Raw genomic sequence first — 17,556 nt, forward strand, 5'->3', positions numbered from 1 at the left:
CAACACAGCCAAAAATTAATTAATTAATTAATTTAAAAAAACAAACAAGAAAAAACAACAGAAATGCTTCCCGAAGCACCTGATGCATGGGAAGTGTCTGACTCAGGGGCCATGCCCCCCCTGCCCCTCCAAGCCAGCCTCCTGCACAAGATCTTCCAAATCCCTCCCACCTGAGACGCTCCTTCTAATCTTGGGTGCTACGTGGGACATGGACAGTCAAGGGTGGGGGGTCGTGATTATTTTTTCATACCATTGCAGTGAATAGTGATGAACAACTAGAGTGGACTGTTCTCTGCTCTCTCACTCACATGAAGAAAGCCTGGGATTAAAAAAAAATGTTCACTCAGATTTGCCTTTACAATTGTGTAGAGTTCAAAATCGTGTTCTCACACCAACAGCCTGGTGCCTGAGGAGTAGCTTATTATTATATTAGTCATCTGTGTTTTTAATGCTACTTTCTCCTTTCATCCTCCCAACAGCCCTCCAAAATATGATTATGTCCATTTAATGAATGAGAAAACGGATGGCTGTAGAGTTGACGTGACTTGCCATATTCATATCCTCCCGGTACTAACAGGAGACAAGATTTGAAACCAGAATTTTTTTTAAACCGTGGATCCACAATGTTAACCATTCCCTCTCAAGAAGTTTTCCATCAGTTTTAAATAATTTGGAGATGGCAAAATCCAAGCCATTTTCCCTTCAGTTATTTTAGGAAAACAGCAGTAGAGACTAACTTTGGAGTCAAAGCCTTTTTTTAAATTGAAGTATAGAACGTTGTATTAGTTTCAGGTGTATAGCAAAGTGATTCAGGTATATATATATGTATATATATTATTTTTCAGATCCTTTTTCATTATAGGTTATTACAAGATATGGAATATAGTTCCATGTGCTATACGGTAAATCCTTGTTGTTTATTTTCTATATAGTGGTATGTATCTATTAATCCCATACTCCTAACTTATCCGTCCTCCTACTCTTTCCCCTTGGGTAACCATAAGTTTGTTTTCTATGTCTGTGCGTCTATTTCTGTTCTGTAAATAAGTTCATTTGTATCATTTTTTTAGACTCCACATATAAATGGTATCATATGGTATTTGTCTTTCTCTGTCTGACTTGCTTCACTTAGTATAATAATCTCTAGGTCCATCCGTGTTGCTGCAAATGGCATTATCTCATTCTTTTTTATGGCTGAGTAATATTCCACTGTATTATATATGTACCACATCTTCTTTATCCATTCCTCTGTTGATGGACATTTAGGTTGCTTCCATGTCTTGGCTACTGTAAATAGTGCTGCTAAGAACACTGGGAGTGCATGGATCTTTTTGAATTATAACTTCGTCTGGATATATGCCCAGGAGTGGGATTGCTGGATCATAACATAATTCCATTTTTAGTTTTCTGAGGAACCTCCATACTGTTTTCCACAGAGGCTGCACCAATTTACATTGGGAGCTCATTCTGACGTAAAACGAGCCTGTCTTCTCCACTTCTGGACATATAAAAGCCCTGTGTGGGCTCTCTGAAGTGCTGCTAGAAATGGTTACATTCAGGCTTTACCATTTTCTCCCCAATTTTCTACATAGTCATCCAAGTTACATATTCATCAAGTTATATGCACTCATAGGTCCACATTTGTTTTGAAGCTACAGCAAAGCTGTAGTGTAATTTGGGCATGTGAATGATTTCTACACAGCTCTGCCAGGATAGAAGAGACAGTGTTGGACTTGATGAATGTGTTGTCACTATCTCTTTTGCGCTAAGAACCTAACATTATATTGCCGGACAAGGGACCCACTGATGCAACCCTCTGGGGTTTGCAAAGGCCTTTCGTATGCATTATTTTATTTCATGTTTACAGTGGATTATGAGTCAGGCATATTAATGCAGGGATTATTATCTCCGGGTTACATAAAAAGAAACTTAGTCTCAGAAAGCTCAGGAAAACTGCTAGAGGCTTTGCAAGGAAAAGATGGGGGTACCCACTCCAAGGACAGTACTGTTTCCACTGTACCACACTGCCTTCTCTCATCAGCCACTGCCCGAGAGAAATAACTGACACACAGACCCTAACCACGGAAGTCCAGCTTACCAGCAATCCAGAAGGTTCTTAATGCTGCCCGTACTAACTCAAAATGGTGAAGGAAACAAGAGCTTAGACGAGTGGTTCTCGACCAAGGGTGATTCTGTGCCCCAAGGAACATCTGGCAACGTATGGGGACATTCTGTTGTCGCAACTGGAGAGGACGTTGCTACTGGCGTTCAGTGGGTAGGGGCCAGGGGTGCTACTAAATATCCTACGATACACAGACCAGGCCCCCCCCACAGAGACTTATTTGGCCCCAAACGTCAACAGTGTTGAGGCTGAGAAGCTCTGGCGTAGAAGAATTGTCCTTGGGATGATAAGAAAAAGGAAGGAATAGAGCTAATTTTCCCCATTGGCACATGATAATTTAGCACCATGTAGGGTGAGCTACTTCCAACCTTATGAGCCGCTCTGCCTACAGGATTGGGCGGTGAGTGGGGAAGAAGGGACTCCTAGCATTTTGCTAGGAGAGAGTCTCTGCTTTACACAGAGAATAAACAAGAAAATGAACATCCACGGACAGAAATTCACTTTGCAGCTCACTTTTGTTTCGGAAGGCACTTACTCTTAATATTGTTTGAATGTTGAATGATAAAGTATCCACTATGTGTTTATCCATGATATACTAGTGAATACATGAGCCGTTCTCCCGATGAACACAGAAAAATAAACATAAGTCAATTAATGACAAGAAACATCAAAGGGGGAAAAATCATTTAAAATGATGTCTATACTAGATTTTTAAACTTTAAGATCAAAGTACATGTCTCAGGAATTTTTTTTTAATCACCGTGTCCTATGAAAAGGGAATCTCCAATAGACTCTTCCTGTTTGAACAATTTCTCTTTACCATAGTAAAGGAGTTATCAAAATATTTAAAATATTAAGTTTGTTAATCCAATATTATAACTGTAAGCATAAACAATTTGCAATTCCTGAAACTCAAAGCTAGGTTAAATATCAGCTTAACAGTTTTTAAAAATACATGTCTTTTTTCAAGAGTGAAACCACCAAACCATTGGTAGCTGGGACGAGAGCTTCATTTTCACCACGCAAGTGTAAATCCGTCATCTGTGAGAAGACTGTAAATTACGCATTCAGGGGAAATTCCTCTCGCTTGGCCTACTGGGGGAATCCAAGAAAAGCAGGAAAAATGACTTACTACCTCTGCGCACTGACCTGAAACTTGTACAGATAGTTCATCGCTAGAGAGAGGAACTGGTAGAATATAATTCAGCAGCGAAAGAAACAGATTCTGGTGTTTCATTTTTTCACCCCAGTCGAAGACACCTCTAGAAACCTGACGTGTCCTCCTTGAAATACAACGATTTCACACATCAGGATCTGACACACCATAGCCGAGAAAGGAATCAGGTGTCGCCTGTATCTTCCACATATGTTCTTGGCAAAGCATATCTTTGTGTATTAAGTGCCAAAGGAATAATACCCAAAGTGCTTGAAAAAAATGAATCAATTCTGAGATGATTAGCCAAGGTTTTTTTTTATCATAGGCTGTCCAGAAAATAAATCAAATATTTAACAAATAAAGAGATGGGAATGGATCTTATCTCCTGTGCCAAGGACAGTCCTTCCTTTAGATTAACTCAAGCTTGAGTCAAAGGGCCATTGGTCATCTCTGAGAGAACTGGGACCACGGAAAGAATTGCAAGTTAGTTTCCTGCAATATGAAAGTACTAGCACCTATTTCATAGGATAGCCATATCGGTTAAACTAGATGCTCTACGTAAAGGGGTCAGAGCATAGATGTGTCCTATAAATGTTCTCAGGATGAAGACAAGTAAGAAGAGAGGTATATGTGCTTAACCCTGTAACCCCAGAGCAGATACACAGAAGGGATGTGCAAGGATGAAAAGGAGAAGTTTGGCTTCGCTTGGAAGAATGAGTAGGAATTTGGGTCACACATGCAACTAGTTTAGAGACTACGTTCAGAAATCTGACCTTATGTGACCTTGGGTAAACAACTTGACCTCTGTGAGCTTCAGTTTCCTTGTCTGTAAACTGGAAATGACATTAGTACATTTCTCTGTACAAATAACTTAATACAAACAAAAAGCTTAGGATGGTCTGACACATTAAAAATGCACATAATAAATGTTAGTTCTTTGCTGTTATTACTATATTTACGATCAGCAAGGACTAGTCAGCATGATACTCATTCAGGATGTTTGGGGAAAGAGTGAGCTCTCACCATTGGTCATATTTAACCAGAACCTGAAAACCCACCATTTAAGAAAGACATAAAGAAGATGTGGTACATATGTACAATGGAACATTGCTCAGCCATAAAAAAATAATGAAATAACGCCACTTGCAGCAATATGGAAGGACCTAGAGATCATCATACTGAGTGAAATAAGTCAGACAAAGACAAATATCATATGGTATCACTTATACGAGGAATGTAAAAAAAAAAAGGGTACAAATGAGCTTACCTACAAAACAGAAATAGAGTTACAGATGTAGAAAACAAACTTATGATTACCAGGGGGTAAGGGTGGGGGGAGGGATAAATTGGGAGATTGGGATTGACATACACACACTACTATATATATAATAACTAATAAGGACCTACTGCATAGCACAAGGAACTCTACTCAAGACTCTGTAATGGCCTATATGGGAAAAGAATAAAAAAGAGTGGATATATGTATAGGTATAACTGATTCACTTTGCTGTACAGCGGAAACCAACACAGCATTGTAAATCAACTGTACTCCAATAAAAATTTTTAAAAAAAGAAAGAAAGAAAGAAAGCCATGCCTTGGCACTAAGGTTGCTAAGACCCCGAGCATCCCTTGATCCTAGTCATAACTGGAAGCCAAATTCTTACCTGCTGAAATACGCAGGAGGTTCAGAAAGTCCTCCCACTTTAAATTCTCAGCAGAGCCAAGTCATAAAATTGCACTTTTTTCTCTGGTCCCCTTCTTGGCAGCCAGGCCTTTCAGCCTCCTGCAACTACTCCCCCAAACCTCGGCAGCATCTTAGATGATTTCCCATCACGGTACCTCCTAATAAAGGATAAGACAAATCGGTAGCTTAGAGAAGTGAGAAGTGAGGGAGAGAAGTGTCGTGTGTTACATTGTGTGTTCCTTTAACGAGTCCATCTGTGATTTACAGCCCAACAGAGGGGTAGGGCTCTAATTCAGGAGGAAGGGAGCTGGGTGAGTATATACTGCAAGTGAAATTAGAAGCACCACAAAGCAGCTGTGCACACCAGAGACACTCTGCTATTTTGTTTGCCAGGAGCAGAAGCTAGGAAAACAAAAGAGATGCTACAGAGGAGATCTCTGGAATACATGATAAAACATACATAAATAGAGTGGGAAAACCTGCAGAAGTGCACAACCAGTTTTGTCTGTTAGTCCTAAAAATCATGATGGACACTGCCTGAAACTTCAGCTGCGAAAGTAATTCTGATAGGAAAAAAAAGAAAACTTCAAGAGATATTTTTGTAACTCTTATACACTTCTTCTCTGTTGTCAAGTTCATATGCTTCTTTTCAAAACTGGACTCTTCCAGATCTCAAAATTTGGGAAGAAGGTAGCAATTTTGATGCTTTCGAGAAACATTTTGTTAAATCTTTTGTTCATTCATTATTATTCTAAAAGTGTTCATGTATCTTCTTATCTTTCTCTGTAAAAAGATTTAACTGTTTTTTTAACCAGAAGATCTCAGGACATAATTACATCTTAGCTGAGAAGATGATATTTTTTAACTAAACCATAAACTGTTTGTCTAAATAAGAGAAGGAAAAAAAAATGCTTTCCTTAATATTATCTGATTTTTCATAATTACACAGAGGTGGGTTGCATTTCAGGTTAAAATAAAACAGGTAGAAGCCTATAAGTTAATTTTTAAATTTCATGCAAATCAAAACTACAATGAGGTACCACCTCATGCCATTCAGGATGGCCATCATTAAAAAGGCTACAAATAACAAATGCTGGAGACGGTGTGGAGAAAAGGGAACCCTCTTACACTGTTAGTGGGAATGTTAGTTGGTGCAGCCACTATGGAAAACAGTACGGAGGTTCCTCAGAAAACTAAAAATAGAATTACCATATGATCCAGGAATCCCACTTCTGAGCATATATCCAGACAAAACTGTAATTCAAAAAGATACATGCACCCCTATGTTTATAGCAGCACTATTCACAAGAGCCAAGACATGGAAACAACCTAAATGTCCATCAACAGATGAATGGATAAAGAAGATGTGGTGTATATATACAGTGGAATATTACTCAGCCATAAAAAAGAATGAAATAATGCCATTTGCAGCAACATGGATGCAACTAGAGATTATCATACTAAGTGAAGGAAGTCAAAAAGAGAAAGACAAATACCATATGATATCATTTATATGTGGACTCTAAAATATGGCACAAATGAACACATCTACAAAACAGAAACAGACTCACAGACATAGAGAACAGACTTGTGGTTGCCAAGGGGGGAGGAGGAGTGGGGGCGGGATGGAGTGGGAGTTTGGGATCCGCAGAGGCAAACTGTTAAACGTAGAATGGATGAACAACAAGGTCCTACTGTAGAGCACAGGGAACTATATTCAATATCTTGTATATATGTGTAGAACTGAGTCACTTAGCTGCATAGCAGAATTCAGCACAACATTGTAAATCAACTATACTTCAATTTAAAAAAATTTTTTTAAGCTTCTGCACAGCAAAGGAAACCATAAACAAGATGAAAAGACAACTCTCAGAATGGGAGAAAATATTTGCAAATGAAGCAACTGACAAAGGTTAATCTCCAAAATTTACAAGCAGCTCAATATCAACAAAACGAACAACCCAATTCAAAAATGTGCAGAAGACCTAAACAGACATTTCTCCGAAGAAGATATACAGATTGCCAACAAACACATGAAAGGATGCTCAACACCATTAATCATTAGAGAAATGCAAATCTAAACTACATTGAGATATCATCTCACACTGGTCAGAATGGCCATCATCAAAAAGTCTAGAAACAATAAATGCTGGAGAGGGTGTGGAGAAAAGGGAACCCTCTTGCACTGTTGGTGGGAATGTAAATTGATACAGCCACTATGGAGAACAGTATGGAGGTTCCTTAAAAAACTAAAAATAGAACTACCATATGACCCAGCAATCCCACTACTGGCCATATACCCTGAAGAAAACCATAATTCAAAAAGAGTCATGTACCACAATGTTCATTGCAGCTCTATTTACAATAGCCAGGTCATGGAAGCAACCTAAGTGTCCATTGACAGATGAATGGATAAAGAAGATGTGGCACATATATACAATGGAATATTACTCAGCCATAAAAAGAAACGAAACTGAATTATCTGTAGTGAGGTGGATGGACCTAGAGTCTGTCATACAGTGTGAGGTAAGTCAGAAAGAGAAAAACAAATACTGTATGCTAACACATATATATGGAATCTAAAAAAAAAAAAAAAATTGGTCATGAAGAACCCAGAGGAAAGATGGGAATAAAGACGCAGACCTACTAGAGAATGGACTTGAGGACACAGGGAGGGGGAAGGGTAAGCTGGGACAAAGTGAGACAGTGGCATGGACATATATACACTACCAAATGTAAAACAGATAGCTAGTGGGAAGCAGCCGCATAGCACAGGGAGATCAGCTCAGTGCTTTGTGACCACCTAGAGGGGTGGGATAGGGAGGGTGGGAGGGAGGGAGACGCAAGAGGAAGGGGATATGGGGATATATGTATATGTATAGTTGATTCACTTTGTAATAAAGCAGAAACTAACACACCATTGTAAAGCAATTATACTCCAATAAAGATGTTAAAAATTTTTTTTTTAATTTTTAAAAATTTAGTTCTGTGGTTAAATATCTGCTTGAACACATATGAAACAAAACTTAATGATGAAAAATCTGGGCCTATCTTCCTACAACAAAGGAAAATCATGTGAGAGGGATCTCAGGGCCGGGTATAAAAGACACTTTGGTCCATCTTCTCAATTCACTCTGGGATGTTCAATCTCTGGACTCTATAAACAACATTTTGATGGTGGCCAAACTCCACCTAGTGACAGGTCACCTTTTTTGGATGAGAATCAGGAAACTGAGCTTGAATCTTTAAATATGCCCCATGACCATACACTATCCAAGTCTAACAGAAATTACATCTGTCCTGAAAAGAACAATATGGTAAATAATTCTAAGAAAGTTTAAATCACTTCTTCATTTTGTTCAATCATGATCTGAATTCAACAAAATAAGAAATCACTCAAATATGACTGAAATAATAGGCTGATAAAGAAAGACCTTTCTAGGGGATGGAAACACAGGCTAGAAAGCCTCCTCTTTATGGGAACTGCTGAATGTCCTAAACCTTTACTACTAAAGTTTTATCTACACTGTTATTTCTTCATTCAGCAAATAATTTTCCAGTACTCACTATGCATTAGCTACTAAACTTCTTCAAGCTTCAATAGGCATCTCTTTCATTAGACAAAATCTAAGTTCAAGGAGTAGTGGAGGAGAAGGGAATGCAAATAACTGAGACAGAAGCAAATAATGATTCCTCCAGCCCTGAAAGTAAAAATAGGATTGTTCAATGGAGGTCAGTCTTGGCATTTGACTGGATCCTGCATATGATGAACAAGACCATAGGCCTCACTTCCCACCCCAACTCAGTCTTACCCAAAGTGGGACAGAATGATGGACAACCCAACTAGGAGTGCGACTATAAGAAGAGAAACAAAGGAGCTCAATGATCCAACTGGCCATGGAGGGAAAAGGGAGAGAAGTTGGAACATTCCAGAAGAAGAGTTCCTCTACTGACCATGGGGAATATTCCAGAAGAGTTTCTCTACTGACCACGTCACGTGCCATGTCCATTAAAGGATGGGATAAGGACAAGTTGAAGACAGTATAGGAAACATTCTCATCATAGATTCTGTACAGATTAGAAGACAAGATCTGAACTTGAAATCAATGACTATATTTTATGCTCTTGAGATCCCATATATGTACTTAATCTGTAATGTAAGTTTGTGTAATTATGGAAGGGAGAGGTAATTAAGTCCCTGCTTAAAGTAAAAACGCAAGAGCTATTCATTCATTCAGCAAATAATGCTTAATTTGTGAAAAGTGCCTGAAACACCAGGAGCTCTGACCCTTATCCTTCCCTAATCTTTCTTAAGCTCGAAACTTCTTTAACACAGGAGGAGTGGGAAAGCAAAGAGTCAGAAGCCCTTCCCAGGGCAGGAAGAAGCCAGCAAGACAGAGCTGGAGGAGACAACCTCATCCCTTAGGCATTGAAGTGGGTGAGATGAGGGATGAGAACAGCCAGGAGTTGGAAGTGAAGATGCAGCACTTTTTCTTGGCCCGTTTAGTCATCCTCACACTGCCTGTGACCATCAGAAATGCCAAAGGACAGTTTCCCTCCACCACATTTTTCAAGTGACAATTGATCATAGAACAAAAAATGAAGTAGAAAACAACCAAATAATTTGTTTAAAATTACTGCTTACTTTCCTCTATTGATGAGCTTTACTTAACATTTTTTGTCTGATCATCACACAGCCTCAATTTTTATTATAGTAATAATAGCTTATGACTGAATAGGCTTATATTTCTAAAAGGCTTTCACAAAGAGACCATCCTTTGGATCCTTAGAACTACTCTGGAAATTAGGTGTTATTGCTATTTCAGCATGATAGATCTGGAAACCTGGGCTTCGGAGAGGTTAACAGATTTGTTCAAGAGAACGTGGAGTGGTGTGCATTCGCCACACTTTTAAGTCGTGCGGTGTCCCCGTTGCCCTTCTCCTTCATTAAATAGGTATTAAATTGAGTAGTGTCGCACCAACACGCACGATAGCAAACTCAGTCCTTCTGACTTGCACTAGTGCAGCCTGATCTTCTACAAAGAATGGAAAACACAAGAGGGGGAGTTCAAAAAGAGGAGTGAAGGGTAGCGATTAAGAGTGAAGTATGGGTGTCAACTGGATCTAAAATCAAATTATGATTCTGGCTCTTACTGACTCTTGATCTTGACTAACTTGCTGGACAAGTTATAACTTTGCTCAGTCTTAAAATCCTCATGTGTAAAATGGAGTAAGGACAGTGCCTGTTTCATGCTGCTGTGACAATGAGCATTTTAAGCCTGCAAACAACGTGCATATATTAGCTGCACTATCTCTGCCAGATGCTGTGATAACAATGCTAAAGGACAACTAGCAGCAGTGGTACTAGGACTAGCAGAGCATTAGGAGCAATAGTACTACCAGTACGACTGCTAGTAGTAACAGTGACAGCAGCAGCAGTAATAGTGGTAGTAGCATTGTGTAACAGTGGCAATAATACTGGTAACAGTCATTGTCATCATAATCACAGTCACAGTCACAGTAATAGCAGTAGTAGTAATAGATGTTATCTGTGGCTAATTAAAACTTGATGATCTATCAACCAAGTGACATGGAAAGAAAAAGGGGGATGACTGTCCAGCAATAAACATGAGCAAAGAGCAAATGAAGGTATAAGTTTCTCTGGGTTTGATGTGTTTGAAGGTATCACTGAGACCACCTGATCAGAAAAGATTTCAGAGGGAGAAAAAAAATGTCTTATTCCAATAATCAGAAACCACTAATGGAGAAAGGAAGGCCCACAGAGTCATTGGATTCTACCCATGGCAGTTGGAAACAGTGGCAGAAAAGACGGCAGTTTGGGGCTCATCAGCTCCGGCAACCTAGAAGCCTTCTCTGTACCCTCTGGGGAGGCAGCAAGCTACTGTACAAGCTCAACCAATACAGGTGAAGACAATTGTTTCGAGCTCCATTTTCCCCCTTTAGCTTTCTCCGAAAGCAAATGGGGCCAAATGAACTTTTTTTTTCCTTTTATTTATTAAACTATAGTTGATTTACAATATTGTGTTAGTTTCAGGTGTGCACGTTCAGATCCTTTTCCATTATAGGTTATTACAAGATACTGAATATAGTTCCATGTGGTATACAGTAAACCCTTGCTGTTCATCTATTTCATATATAATGCTGTGTCTCTATTAATCCCATACTCCTAATTTATCTCTCCCCTTCCTCTTTCCCATTTGGCAACCATACATTTGTTTTGTTTTCTTTTTTTTTTAACATCTTTATTGGAGTATGATTGCTTTACAATGGTGTGTTAGTTTCTGCTGTATGACAAAGTGAATCAGCTATACATATACATATATCCCCATATCTCCTCCCTCTTGCGTCTCCTCCCACCCTCCGTATCCCACCCCTCTAGGTGGTCACAAAGCACGGAGCCGATTTCCCTGTGCTATGCGGCTGCTTCCCACTAGCTCTCTATTTTACATTTGGGAGTATATATAAGTCCCTGCCGCTCTCTATTTGTTTTCTATGTCTGTGAGTCTGTTTCTGTATGGTAAGTAAGTTGATGTGTATTTTTTTTGTGTATTTTTTTTAGATTCCACACATGATATCATATGATATTTGTCTTACTCTGTCTGGCTTACCTCACTTAGTATGATAATCTCTAGGTGCACCCATGTAGTTGTAAATGGCATTATTTCATTCTTTTTTGTGGCTGCGTAGTATTCCATTGTACATATGTACCACATCTTCTTTACCCATTCACCTGCCAAAGGACATTTAGGTTGCTTGTCTTCTCTGGATATATGCCAGGAGTGGGATTGCTGGATCATATGGTAACTCCATTTTCAGTTTTTTAAGGAACCTCCACACTATTCTCCATACTGGCTGCACCAACTTACATTCCCACCAACAGTGTAGGAGGGTTCCCTTTTCTCCACACCCTCTCCGGCATTTAGTATTTGTAGACTTTTAGACGATGGCCATTCTGACTGCTGTGAGGTGGTGCTTCGTTGTAGTTTTGATTAGCATTTGTCTAATAATTAGCCATGTGGGACATCTTTTCATGTGCCTGATGGCAAATAAACTTTCTTTACAGAGAAGAAATTAAAAAATAAATCACAATTTCTTGAGTGCCTGGGAAGTATCTCACCCCACACTAGGCATGGTACCTGCACTTGACATTGGCTATGACCACGGAAGGTAGAAGGGAACCAGACCCCAAAGAAGTCAAGCAACATAGCCGCTCCCTGAAGATGTGCCTTCAAAACCTATTGGCCATTTAAAATAAGACATTTCATTTAGGTCACTTCTGACTCAAATTTAAATTTGTGTTCAACATTGTAGCATTTGGCTTCCAACTCTATGTCCTGGCTCTTATCACTTCAGTACGGGCTTCTGCTACTCTCGGGAGCACCCATTGACCAATGACTGTAGGAAGTTAGTGAATAAGTGCTCCAGCTGCCTCCATCCCAGGAAAGCTACATGGAGGCATTTGTTCTACACTGGTTTCCAATAAGATTAAGATCCACCGGTCACGAGAGTTATTGATAACAAGTACTTTACTAGCTGTCTTCCCTTTCCTGTCTCAACTCTCCTCTCCAACGTGAAATGCTTAACAACTCAAATCCTTGCTCAGAATCTGCTGGTGGTGCCTCTCAGAAGCATCAGAGCAAATTTGGTGTTATGTGCACATTCTGTTCATAAATTCCATCACACAACTGTAGGACCACACCCGTTTTTCTAAACCCTTCTGTAGTTTTTTAATTAGCTAAAATTACGCCCAAGAAGTTGATGCTCGAAGTTAAATATAACACATTATTGTCACAAGTACATTGTTCTGAGAAAATACTTGAGATCGTGTTTGGGTTTCTGCGGCTCCTAAAATGTCTATCAATTTTTCCATTGTTGCAAGTACAGCAGGATTAATTATAACCAGGTTTCTAAAGAAAAAAGGAAAAATAAAGATGCAAAACATTTCACATGTAATACAAATCTGAGCTGGGGAAAAAAGGATCTCGGCTTTCCAACCATGTGTCAAAGTGAAAACCAACCACACAAACAAGACCAAGAGGAAGACGAGGAAAAATGGTGGTGATGGGGGAGGGGACAGGAGGACATATTTACTTGAGTTTGGGAGGAGGGGTGTATTCATAGCTATTCAGGTGCAGGTAGGTCCTTTATGGACAATGGCTTTTCAGGAAAATGTTCTTATTGAAACTGGGAAAAGAAAGGATGGGAAGAGAACATACACTGTGTACGTGCCTATTAGGGGTCAAATAGTCTTCCAGATACTTTACGTAGTCTATCAATTACTACCTTATACAAGATGTCTATGAGGATCATCGTCACCATTTACATGGGATGGAACAGCCTGATGGCTTAGTAGAGTTAAGAAGACACATTTAGCAGAAAACATAGAAAAACAAAGAAAGAAGGGGACGGAAGGGTAATTATTGAGGAATCTTGGGTTGCCCTGAAAGTAAAGCCTGAGACAAGAACTTGAGATAGATTGAAATCCACAGAGAAGCAGTGAGGGACCAGGGAGAGAGAGAGAAAGAGGAAAAACCAATATAAAAGAATGTTATTGAGGTCTCTGATCACCCAAATGTGAAGCCCACCTATGCACAAACCCCACCTTGATGCACAGAGCCCTAGTTCAATATTAAATACCAATCAGTAGATAGTTGACAAAAGTGTCCAATATAAAAATTAGAGAAGACAAGATAATAGAAAAAAAAATGACCCTGGAGGAAATAGAGATAATGCACGGAACAGAAGATAATTAAAGAGCAAATTTTTATTAAGCTTTCGAAGAAATTTAAAAACTTATCCATAAAACATGTACAAAAAAGAACCCAGAAAAGTTTGCAGAAAGATTGAGGAAATCTCCAAGCAAACAAACTGAAAAAACAGAGAGACAGGCAATACGAGATACATATATTTTCTGAGAAATATGGGAGTACCAACACAGAAGTTTCAATATCCAATTTACAGTATTTTCAAAAAGATTAGAAATTATCTGTTTCTAAATTTCACCAAGATGTGCCTAGGCATAAACCTTTTAAAAGTAACTATGGAAGATCACTGACAGAACTTTCTATCCAAAAACGTGTTAAAAATTAATAAATAAAATTAAAAGGTAAGTAAACTGGGAAATATGCTCATAAAAATTTATGAGAAAAGCCCCAAAATCTCAATGGAAAAATTTGATTAAAAATGTGGACAAAAAAAAAACGGTCATGAAGAACCTAGGGGTAAGACGGGAATAAAGACACAGAACTACTAGAGCATGAACTTGAGGATATGGGGAGGGGAAGGGTAAGCTGTGACACAGTGAGAGAATGGCATGGACATATATACACTACCAAACATAAAATAGATAGCTAGTGGGAAGCAGCCACATAGCACAGGGAGATCAGCTCGGTGGTTTGTGACCACCTAGAGGGTTGGGATAGGAAGGGTGGGAGGGAGACACAAGAGGGAAGAGATATGGGAACATATGTATATGTATAACTGATTCACTTTGTTATAAAGCAGAAACTAACACACCATTGTAAAGCAATTATACTCCAATAAAGATGTTAAAAAAAAATGTGGACAATTCACACAAGATATACAAGTTGCCAATAAGAAATAAAACTTTAAATAACGCCTAAAAATATAAATAGTGACTAATGACATGAATATGTGTCCAGGAATTTTTAGAAAATGCAAATTGAAATGAGATTTTCTTCTTTACTTATAAAATAAACTAAACTTAAAAGTCAAACTTTTTGGACAAAAGAGAGCTGGAACAGATACTCTGATTTCCTTCTCATGGGAGTGTGAATTGGTACAAATTATCTGGAAAACAATTTTATAATGTGCATAAAATCCTTCAAAAAAATACCCCTTTCCCCAGGGATTTTCCCAAATCTATCCTAAGAAAATTAAACTTACATCTCTCTCTGTACTTTGTAACAAAAATATTCACACAGACAAAAAAAAAAAAAAAGGGAAAAAGCTCAGAGACATATATAGAAAAATGTTTATTATTTTGGCATAAACATTGGAAATAAGCTAGACATGGAACAAGTAGAGTAACAGTGTAAAAACTGTGGCCCATTCATTCAGGTAGCCATCTAAGAGGGTGTTTTAAGAGACTGTTTCATGAAATGAGAAAGTGTTATTGATACTTTTAGCATTTTATTAAGTAAAATTTTTTAAATTTCAAGGGGTTTTCAACAAAATAAATAAAAACATAACCAGAAGATTTAAAAAGACTGTTACTGGTAAAAAGGTAGATGAAGAAAAGCAGATTTCAAACTAGTTTATACAATGGGATACCAATCAAATTATATAAATACATGATACACATATGGGGTGTGGCAGAGGGAGATATACTGATTGATTGATAGATAGATAGAAAGATGGATGGATGGATGGGTGGGTGGATGGATGGATGGATGGATGAATACATTTCCTGGGGAGTGGAGGAGACAAGACACCCATATGTTAACAGTGAAAATTTCTGATTGGCTGGATTATAGTTAATTTGTATTTTCTTCTTTAGACCCTTTGCTTTTTTCCCCCAACTTACAATGAGCATATATCACTTTTCAATTAAAAATTAAGTTGTTTTATAATTTTATTTTTTATCTTTACCTATTTAATTCTTATGAAATTTATTTGGGAGTTTCATTTTGAGAGTTTTGTTAAATGACTGACCGATGAAATCAATAGACAAAATCCCTGGATCTGTTTTTGCCAGGTCTGTAGAGCAGAAAGAGTTAGGGGAATAAAGGAGGTGTGGGAAGATTATTTCAGAATATGTATGTTCAGGGGAGGTGCAGAGGGATGAGACCAGGAGTCCTCTGCTTCCACTTCAAGCCTGATGAAAAGAAAGGCATCAAGAAGGGAACCACTCAGTAAGGCCATCAGTATGAACTGCCTTGGTTTCCTTCCCCAGACACGTGGTGCTAAAGGGAACTTCACCAGTTGTCTGCAAATTCTAATTGCTCCCATGGCAGAAGCTCTTGGAGCTGGTTCACACACATTAAAAAGTATACTTATTTAAAAATAGAATAATAACAGCCCGGTCTCAATTTCATGCAATTTTATCCTTTTTAATAAGCAGTTAAATCATATTTTATGTCTGGTAATAGGTTAATGGATTTTCTACCGTGCTTAGACTTTTCATAGAACTAGCTTCACAAGGATTGAACACAGTGTTTAAGATCGCAGACTTACAAGCCAGGGCGACCACTTCTAGCTGCGTGGCCTCTCGGACAAGTTATTTCTCCCTCTCGTGCCTGTTTCCTCATCTACAAAATGGAGACAATAAAAGAACCTACCTCTTTGGCTTTCTTACAAGGAGTATGTGACTTAAAATGGGTCAGGCGCTTAGAACAGTGCCTGGAAAAAGAATATGCCCTGTGGAAATGTTTTCTATATAAACAGAAATAAGGTGGAAACGTTTCTTGATCAGACCACGCCTCCTCATGTTTGCATTCAGAGTCAACTGTCTGCAGTTATCATCATAAAACAAACAAACAAAAAAAGATGTTTGCTCATTCAAATATAAATAAATAAAAGGGAAAAGAACCAACAGTGGTCAGCATCTCTCTTGCCCACCCCAAGCCCCAAGAAAGACAAAACAACATGGTGACTTTTGGAACCCACACAACAGAGTGGACGAGGCTGTTTCAGACAGGAAGCAGAGGCAAGGAGAGAGCTCGGGGAGAGAGAGTCCCCCAAACTTAGAAGGTGACAAAGTTTGGGAGGACCAGTGAGTGGTGGGAAAAGAGCCCTGCTTTGTGGAAGCGTCCATAGAAATTGGCGGTACCTCAGCTCATACTAATGCAGTGAGGGAGCGAGGCATCGTCACTGGCCTTCAGGGATGAGGTCCAGGCCACAGGTATGGAGAGGTGGGTGGAGAAACCTCTGTTGATGCCTGATAACAAGAAAAAGGTGGAGAGAAAGAGACAAGGACCCATGTATGGGGCACTTCCTTTCTCCCAGGTACTCTCCTTGCCCATGAATCGTGGTCATCATTCCCATTTCAAAGAAGAGAAAACCAAGAGATAACTTGCCCAGGGTCATACAGGCCTGAATTTGAATCCCAGAACTGGGATTCTATCCCAATTAATTTTCTATCTGCTTCTGCACTTGCCACAGCTGCCCACTATTAGTAAATCCTGGAGCTGCAGTATACAGCGTGTACGTCAAGATGAGGCAAGGTCTCCTGCAGGCTTTCTGCACTTCAGCCAAACTCACTGCCCTGTCCTCCCAGCCAGACTCTGCAAGGGAGTCTATTCATGGACTTAAGGCTCTAATGGCATTAATATTCAAGGCAAGTAAGGATGTGAGCGGGATGCGTGTAACCCTAACACATCAGCACCCGTCAGTGTGGAGGTCGTGGTGATTGTGGAAATGGACACAGGTTGTAGCATAAGAGAACTTGGGCTTGGATCCCCGGGTGGGATTACAAACTATATGATAAAGGGTCAGTGATACAGGTCACTTACCTCAGCCTCATTCACTTTCTCTGGAGTATAATTACTGTCATCCCTATTTCACATAATGCCTTTGGGAGGGTCGAGTAAGACAATGCAGTGAGATGCTTA

Source organism: Lagenorhynchus albirostris, chromosome 19 (assembly GCF_949774975.1).
Source record: "Lagenorhynchus albirostris chromosome 19, mLagAlb1.1, whole genome shotgun sequence".
Lineage (NCBI taxonomy): Eukaryota > Metazoa > Chordata > Mammalia > Artiodactyla > Delphinidae > Lagenorhynchus > Lagenorhynchus albirostris.